A 9,315-nucleotide genomic window follows, 5' to 3' on the forward strand; every position below is an offset into this window, starting at 1 on the left:
TTCCAGTTTTGGATGGGCCAGACCAATTGTGGGTGGGCCTTAAATAAAAAACTTTAAATTAAAAACCTTATCAAATCACTGTTTAACCTAATAAAAATGACCAATATACTGTTATATTATCTGTGCGTATACATAATATAGATTTGAATAGCTTGATGCTGATATTTTGTTGCATTGTCAAAAGTTTCGGTGCATAGGACGGACCTATCCGCGATCGCTCTCACACAAAGAGCAGCCCAGGGGCCCCTGACCACCTTAATCCGCCCCTGGGCATAGGGATATGTGTTCACAACCTGATTAGTCGGCTTTTATGATGTATAGGGTCTTTTTAGGGTCTCATCTTCCTGTTTTTGGTTCGGCTACATCATGTATGTATCACCGTGTCATATTTCATCTAAACCGCACCAGAGATCGTCTGGAAGTGGACGAGACCCATCTTTTCAGTGGTTTCGGTCCGCACGGATGGCAGCGTTCACACTTATTCAAATGAACCACACTGCAATCGCACCACGGTTCATTTTAATCAAACCTAACATACACAGCTGAACAGAATGATTAACTAATGGCTAACCTAGAAACTAGCAAGAACTCAGACAGGCACAACGGGAACTAGACAAAATAGAACTAAACCGAACATGACAGTGACGTGTACATCTGTAACTTAAGTACAATTATATTGTACACCTCTGGAGGTTTGGAGTGACATGAGGGGGAGTAAATGATGACAGAATTATCATTTTTGGGTGAACCATAATTTGACATAATGAATCTTGATTTCACATTTCAGAAAACAGAGCTGATTTTTAAATAAGCAAATAAGAAAGTACTGTTTGTATCTCTGTACCTCAATACTTCTGGAAATTCACTTATTCATTGCAAGTAAAGTAAAGTGGCTCAGTGTGTTAAAGTGGGTTCACAAGTTTGTAAACCTTTATCTTTAGTTACAATGGAATGCACACGCACTCACAGATCCACATTAAACCTGTTTGTCCGGTCAAACACATGTTCTCAAATTGTACAACACGAGCTAAACAAACACTAAACTTTTTTTAGATCAATAAAAATGTCATGCCAGTGTTTCCATGAAATGATGTCATTAAAACTCGCACACACACGCACACGCACATACACACAGAGAGAGAGAGAGAGACACACACACACACACACACACACACACACACACACACACACACACACACACACACACACACACACACACACACACACACACACACACACACACACACACACATATTGGAATATCCCTTAAAACGTACGCATTTTGAAATTTGAAATTGTCACTGGAAAGCCACTAGAGAACAATGGAAAACAAACACGATGAACCACAAACCAATGAATCAAGAGAGAGAGTGAAGCATGTAACAGCATGGAGCGTTTAAAACCAGAATTCTCTCTTGATCCAGCTGAACCTGAGTCTTATTTTGATGAAAAAAAAAGACCGTTCCAGATGAGAAAACTGAGGACATACATTTTCAGCGCTGATGTCTTCAACCATTGGCTTGGCTAAGACTGGTGTAAACTGGGCTAAGACTGGTGTAAACTGGGCCTCAGTACAGCTGTTACACCCTTTTAAAAATCAAGCGTAGCGTTAGTTCTGGCAGGTCACGTTAGTCAAGCTCGCATCAGCTGACCCTCAGCTGATCCACATCTACCTATAGTAATACGACACCTATCACCATATACATATATAAGCTCCTTCAGTATTATCAGCAGCAGCTATCGCGTTTCTCAGGAGCTAATTACCCTCCTTCATCCCCAGCTCCTCCTCTCGCCCTGTCAGGATTTGACATTCTGATTCCCCTTGAATCAGAATAATATCGAATAATGTTGTACTTTAAAATCTTGAATTAAATATATTTGCAAATTTTCATGTTGGTTCTGTTCTGTTTACCCTAAGGGGGGTTATTGCTGCTCTCCCTGCTCTTATCCATGCTAGGCTGCATGGATGCGCAGGGAGTTCTCGCCCAGAACGGAACCATACCGCCAATCCAAACTGTATGCTAATTGTCAATCATATTTGACGGTCGTGATCCTGACAGAACGGCTACTTTGTTGCATTTATTGCACCTTTTTAGATTTTTAGATGTATCCTGATTTGTATTAGATCACTTTTTATGTTACCTTTTCTGTCACAGGAAAAGAGAGAGTATTTATGTCAACACCAGCACAAAATAAAATTCATTGTACTTTTCTACATGTTACTTGGACTCTATACTGACACCTATTTATGTAACATCATACAAAAGTAAATATTTCAGTTTAAGTTGAACTTGTAAAAATGCCCATTAGCAGTCTTGATTGTTTCCTATGCTTCATTGTCATGTGGTCACTATGGTGGCTCTGTGATATTTATTGTAGAATCAAACCACCCACCCAACCACACACACACACACACACACACACACACACACACACACACACACACACACACACACACACACACACACATACACACACACTTGTATCTCAAATCAAAGAAAATTTACAGATAATTCACATGTTCTGTGTACAGAAAATACACAGAATATTTTTACAAGTACATTGGTTTTTATCATTTACAATGGGTTGGGTTACAGATTTTTAATCTGTGGAAAAATCTTACCATTAGGTCGATACAGTCACAACTCCACTTGACTTTATGTGAAATGGCACTTGTTAATTAGAAAGGGACAATGATGTAACAACTACATTGACAAACTGTAAACATACAACACAACACATATTCCCATGCCACACCTCTAACGATAAGGAAGAACATAAAACTATTAGCCTAGGTAGAATGCGGAATATATCTTGTTTTAAAACCACAAACATGCAGAGAGAAGGAATGTGGAGAATTAAGGAAATTTATGATTTGAGGACATTTGATGATGCTTTTTTAGGGTGTAATGAATCTTTAAAATATAAAGTTGTCGGCGCCATCTATTCATCTATAAGTCACTCTACTTCCATCTAGTGGACAAACATTTAAACTGCATCTAGATTTGTAGGAGGCCAGGCATGTATGGGCAAACAAGAGAGCATGTGAGTGATCTAAACAACTGACTGAACTATTACATTTACAAACAAAATGTATGATAGCAACCACTTTAAAAGTGACATATTGTACTGCCTCTTCACAGGGGGATTTATTTCATTCCTCCAATGCTTTGTTTGTAGATTTTTGTGTCTAAATGTTTTGTTTTTTCATGATAAAAGTGGTCTGCAGCATTCCCTAATGAACTTACCATAGTTTTACAGCATTTACAGTAAAACTATAGTAACTACAAAACACAGTTTTACTACAATAACTATGGTTTAACTATGATTGTTGTAGTAAAACCATACAAAAATAACCATGGCCTTACTATAGCATTTGCAGTAAAACCACAGTAACTACAAAATTCATAAACAGTTTTACTCAAGTGGTACTACAATATTACTATAGTATAACCATGGTATCAAAACCATGGTTTGAACCAAAAAACATGGTTACTTAGTCATGTTTACTACTACAGTTTTACCATAATAAAACCATGGCTAATTTTGGTACGGGTCCCTCCTTTGTGGCGTCTGGGGACAGACAAAGAAAACAGGCGAGAGAAAGAAAGAAATTGTAGAATATCTGAGAGAAAAGCAAGAAGACGGAAGGAGTGACAACAGATGAGTAAGGCAGAGGGGAAGTGTGACAGAGAATGCCTGCCAGACTTGGCTCAGTTCCTGTTGTGGTGGGGTGAATCATGGATTTTCTCCATATAGGAAGAGGGAAATGACCAAGGATGTCTTTTTCCTGAGTAACCAAGCAGGCCTGTGCCTTCCAAGCCTTTCCTGTCTGTACAAGTGACTTTGTCTGTGTGTGTGTGTGCGTGCACTGTAACAAGTTTGACAAAACCTTTCTTTGGGGAGGGGTGTATTCAATCGGAAAAAAAAATACTTTAAAAAATTGAATAATGCTAAAGGTTTTATATTAGGATAACTAATTTATTCCCTGTGTGTTTGTGGAATTTTTTTTATTTCCTGTCTTGTGACATGTTTTGTAGTTTGATTAGTTTCTCCAGGTGTTTCATTTACCACGCTACTTTTTTTTATCTTGATAAGTTAGTCTTCCCTATGTATATATAGTGCAAGTGTTATACTTGTTGTGTTTTGTTAGTCGTTGTGTGTGGTGTTTCCTCACTTGTACTTGTTCCTAGTGTTTCCCTTAGTGTTTCATTAAAGTATTCCTGCGTTTAGATCCGCTGCCCTGCCTGATCATTTACACCTATACGTGACACAAACAATAGAAGTCTGGTGTATAGGGTACAACAAATAAAGTTTTTGCTTTTTGATGTAGCCTACTTACAAATTCTAACCGAAAAAAAAAAAAAATATCTCATGAGACTCTTTTATATGACTCTGACCAGTAAGGAAATGTCAAAAATCTACACTAGAGTTAAACAAATTTGAGGTAGTTTTTTTTTTTTTTTTTTTGTCTCTTTTACTCAACAAGGCTGTATAAGAGTAAACAAAAAAACAAAAACAAAAAAAAAAGAGTTTTATTTGGTAATAAAAACAGTAATATTGTGAAATATTATTAGTTTAAAATAACTGTTTTGCTATTTGAATATATTTTAAAATGTAATGTATTTCTTCTATGGAAAAGCTGAATATTCAACATCATTACTCCAGTCTTCAGTGTCACATGATCCTTCAGAAATTATTCTAATATGATGATTCGCTGCTCATGAAACACTGGGACTGTGTCCGAGATCTTTAAAATGCTGCCTTCAGAGGATGCATTCCAAGGTATAAAGGCTTTAAGGCATGTCTGAATCCAATGTTAACTTTACTTCCTGTCTCCTGAGATACCTTCATCTGATTGATTTTTAAAAGCAGAAAATTGCAGCATCCAAAATCCTAGTCTCTAGTAGTAGGTGAAAAACAGTGTGCGCCAAAATAAGTATGTCCGAATTCATAGTACTCATAAAAGAGAATGCAAAAAGTACCCGGATGACCTACTACTTCTGCCGAGATTCTGAAGTGTGCATACAATGGACACTTTACTATCCCATGAGGCCATGGGGAGAGGATTTGTGAATGACTGTGAAGCGATGCAACTGACACTGATAGGTCACAATAAGGGCAACAATGCGAATGTAGTACGTCCAGATTTTATTCATAGTACAAACATTCATACTAAATAGAACACTTTTTTAGCGGCTGTGGAGTAATTACTTATTCAAAAGAAATACCTACACGAGATTATGTGATTTCGAACGCAGCCGATGTAGGCCTGCAGTCCTTTGCTACCTTTGATATCCCACATGTGCGTTCCATTCTGTGACAGTTGGGCTAAAAAATAAAGATGGCATCTAAATGCTGTGGTTAGTGGTCAGTTTGCGTGTAAATGTAAGTCGTTTTCCACTTCTGATGTCATTTCTAGTGAGAAATTACTGTATTTAAATATTTGTTTAGTTTTCACCGAAGTTCGCTCTATTTTGCTGTAGATTATTAAACCATTAAACTGCCTCAGAAGTCTGTCTGAAATCAGTTTTATGAGGTGCCTTCGTGCACAAACGCTGCCTGAGTCATTTGCCTGATAAGGCAGCAAGGCAACAAGTATGTTTTTGGACGCAGCCTGTGGGTGTCCTTCACTAATAACTGCGTTGATTATTTTGTATTTGTTTATATCAGTTCAGTATTTTGAGATGTTATGCTCTTAATAATAATAATACATCAGTGCATTCAACGTTGGTGTCACGAACTGCTCCGAGACAAGAAGGTTGAGGATCCAAATGCAGTATTTATTGAACAGGGTAATCCAAAGACGTAATCCAAAGTACGGGCAAGGTCAAACACAAGCAGGTAGCCCATACAAACAAACACAACAAGGCAGCAAATCATGGGCAAAAGAGTAATCCATGGAACAGGCAAGAAATCAAAAAACCAAGAGACATGAAACCAGGGAGAATGCTCGGAATTGCAGTGTAACACTAAACAAGACTTCGCAGGGAATGAATGAGTGTACATGATTTAAATAGGCGGAGACTGACAAGGTAATGAGACACAGGTAGATGCAAACAGGGATGATGAGACCGGGCAGTGAATTATGGGAAATGTAGTTTATGAGGGAACGACAATAGTCTAATGTGGAGTGCTCTCTGGTGGCTCTCAAGGGCACTCCAGCTGGTGACCGTTACAGTTGGACTGTATTTTCTCAGCGACCTATGGAAGTTTCAGATTTAAGCCACAGTAAAAGCATTGCATGTCTCTGACACTGCAAGTAACAGTGTTTTGTTTCTACATGATTCAATAACCCAGTCAACTATTAGAAATGTTTTGGTTACTGGCGGGGCAAAAAAAGAGAAAGTAACTGGCAATGTGTCAAGTCAAGTCAAGTTTATTTGTATAGCGCTTTTCACAATACAGATTGTATCAAAGCAGCTTCACAGTATTAAATTAAAATAATACAACAAAGTTTGTTTCAAGAGGAATTTATTGATTGATAAAATTAAATTAAATATCCCCAAAATATCCCCATGTAATATATCCCCACATCCCAATGTGTCCAAAATATATGTTAGTTACTCAATATTAACCTTTTGTTTATTGAACTGTTGCATAAAATCTATCACAGTCACAGTCGTGCTGTTGCAGAGAATATTTATGTGTGATTACCTGCAGTCTCTTGTTTATGTTATTCAGAATTTTTGGATATTCAGAACAGCACTATTGCTTGTGTGATGTTGTTTAATTAGAAATACAGTAGCAGTCAGCAAACAATCATTTCTTGTTGAACACTGTAAAAAATTTCATTAAAAAGAAGTTGTAAAAAGATTACAGGAGTAGCCCACATTTGACAAGAAAATAGTATTTCAGATTTTCTACTTCAAAACTTCATGTTTAAAGGTGCAGTGTGTGATTTCTAGCGACATCTAATGGTGAGGTTGCGAACTGCAACCAACAGAAGTTACTTGGTCGACAGGAAAAGATGTCATCATCTGAGACAGTAGAGAGTAAAGCTTCTTAACTTCTTAACTTAACTTTAGTTTCTTTACAATTATAAATTAAGAAATTATGTTTACTTAAAAACTAAATGTTATTGCGAATATTGTTGTTACTTGTTCATCATTGTGTCAGGGATGTTGTCAGGGATTCTGCATTCCAGATAAGGGTGGGGAGAGCGTTCCACCACCATGGAACCGTGAATGAGAATGTTCTGGAGAGTGATTTTGTGGCTCTCTGTGATGGTACCACGAGCTGTCGCTCATTGACCGATCGTAGGCTTCTGGTAGGGATGTAGACTCGTAGGAGCGAGTGAAAGTAGGAGGGAGCTGAGCCTGTGACAGATCTGTAAGCAAGCGTCAATGCCTTGAACTTGATGCGAGCAACGAGTGGTAGCCAGTGCAGAAAGATGAACAGAGGAGTGACGTGGGCCCTTTTGGGCTCGTTGAAGACAAGACGAGCTGCAGCATTCTGAATCATTTGTAGAGGTTTAATTGCACACGATGGAAGTCCAGCCAGAAGAGCATTGCAGTAATAATTTAATATATTATATAATAATAATAATATAATCAAGCCAAGAAATGACCAGGGCCTGGACGAGAAGTTGTGTTGCATGCTCAGTTAGGAAAAGCCTGATCTTCCTGATGATGTGCAGTGGAAACCTGCATGATCGAGCTGTCTTTGAAATGTGAAGATTTCTGACCGACCATGATGGGGTGATTGATGATGAATCTAGATGGATGGTGAAGTCGTGTTGTAGAGACGGATTGGCAGGGAGGCAGAGAAGCTCAGTCTTTGCCAGGTTGAGCTGCAGGTGATGTTCCTTCATCCATGCCGAGATATCCGCCAGACAGCTTGAGATACGTGTAGCTACTGTGGGATCATCTGGTTGAAATGAGAGGAAGAGCTGTGTCATTAGCATAGCAATGGTAAGAGAAACCATGTGCCTGTATGATGTGTCCCAGTGATGTGGTGTAGATGGAGAAGAGGAGGGGTCCAAGAACTGAACCCTGGGGAAGCCCTGTGATCAGCTGATGTGCTTTGGATACCTCGCCTCTCCATGCGACCCTGAAGGACCTACCTGTGAGATAGGACTCGAACCAGTGGAGGGAAGTTCCTGTGATGCCCAGTGATGAGAGGGTGGACATAAGGATCTGATGATTCACAGAGTCGAAGGCAGCAGACAGATCCAGGAGAATGAGAACTGAAGATTTGGAAGCAGCTTTTGTGATCCATAGGGCTTCTGTGACCGACAGTAATGCCGTCTCGGTTGAATGCCCTTTCTTGAAGCCAGATTGGTTGACATCCAGCTGGTTGTTCAGAGACAGGAAAGATGATACTTGGTTGAAAGCAACTTTTTGAAGTGTTTTTGCAATGAATGGTAGGAGAGAGACAGGTCTGTAATTCTCTACAAGTGATGTGTTTAATGTTGTTTTTTTAAGCAACTGCAAGAACCTGCTTGAATGCTGTAGGGAAAATGCCAGTATGGAGGGATGAGTTGATGATGTGTGTAAGTGCTGGTAGAAGTGAGGGAGAGATGGCTTGTAGAAGGTGTGAGGGGATAGGGTCTAGAGGGCAGGTGGTAGGATGACTGGAGAGGAGAAGTTTAGATGCTTCTTCCCCGGTTAGTGGAGAGAAGGAGGAGAGAAGGTTATTGGCTGTGGGAGAGGTTGGTCTGGGTTCCTGTGTGAGTGGAGATGAGAACTGACTGCTGATATTTCTTGTTTTGTTGGTCAAGAAGTTAGCAAAATCATCAGCCGTTAAAGAGGAGGTGGGTGGTGGTGGAGGTGGACAGAGGAGAGAGTTGAATGTCTTGAAAAGTGATTGTGTGTTAGAGGTGCTGTTGATCTTGTTGTGGAAATATGAAGATTTCGCGGAATGAACATCAACAGAAAAGGAAGAGAGCAGAGATTGATACATACTCAGGTCAGATGTGTCTTTTGATTTGCGCCATTTCCCCTCCACTGCCCTGAGTTCGGTCCGGTGTTCACAAAGAACCTCAGATAACCAAGGGTTAGAGGGAGTAGCGTGTGCTGGCCTGGAGGAGAGAGGGCAGATATTGTCTAAAGAAGAAGTTAAAATGGAGCATTAGGTATCTGTTGCGTTATTCACATCCAGAGATGAGAATTGTGAGGGTGAGGGAAGAGAAGATGACACAGCAGAGGAAAGATGGAAGGGAGAAAGTAAGCGCAGGTGTGTCTGAAAGTAACTGGTAGGGGGGGTTGGTGGTGCACAGGTAGTGAGTTGTAGATTGAAAGTAATGAGTAAATGATCTGAAACTTGTAGAGGTTTCACCAAAATGTTTGTGATGCAGTTGCGTGTGTAAACCAG

The sequence above is a fragment of the Leuciscus leuciscus genome (genome assembly GCF_965113295.1).
Source record: "Leuciscus leuciscus genome assembly, chromosome: 1".
In the NCBI taxonomy this organism is placed as follows: domain Eukaryota; kingdom Metazoa; phylum Chordata; class Actinopteri; order Cypriniformes; family Leuciscidae; genus Leuciscus; species Leuciscus leuciscus.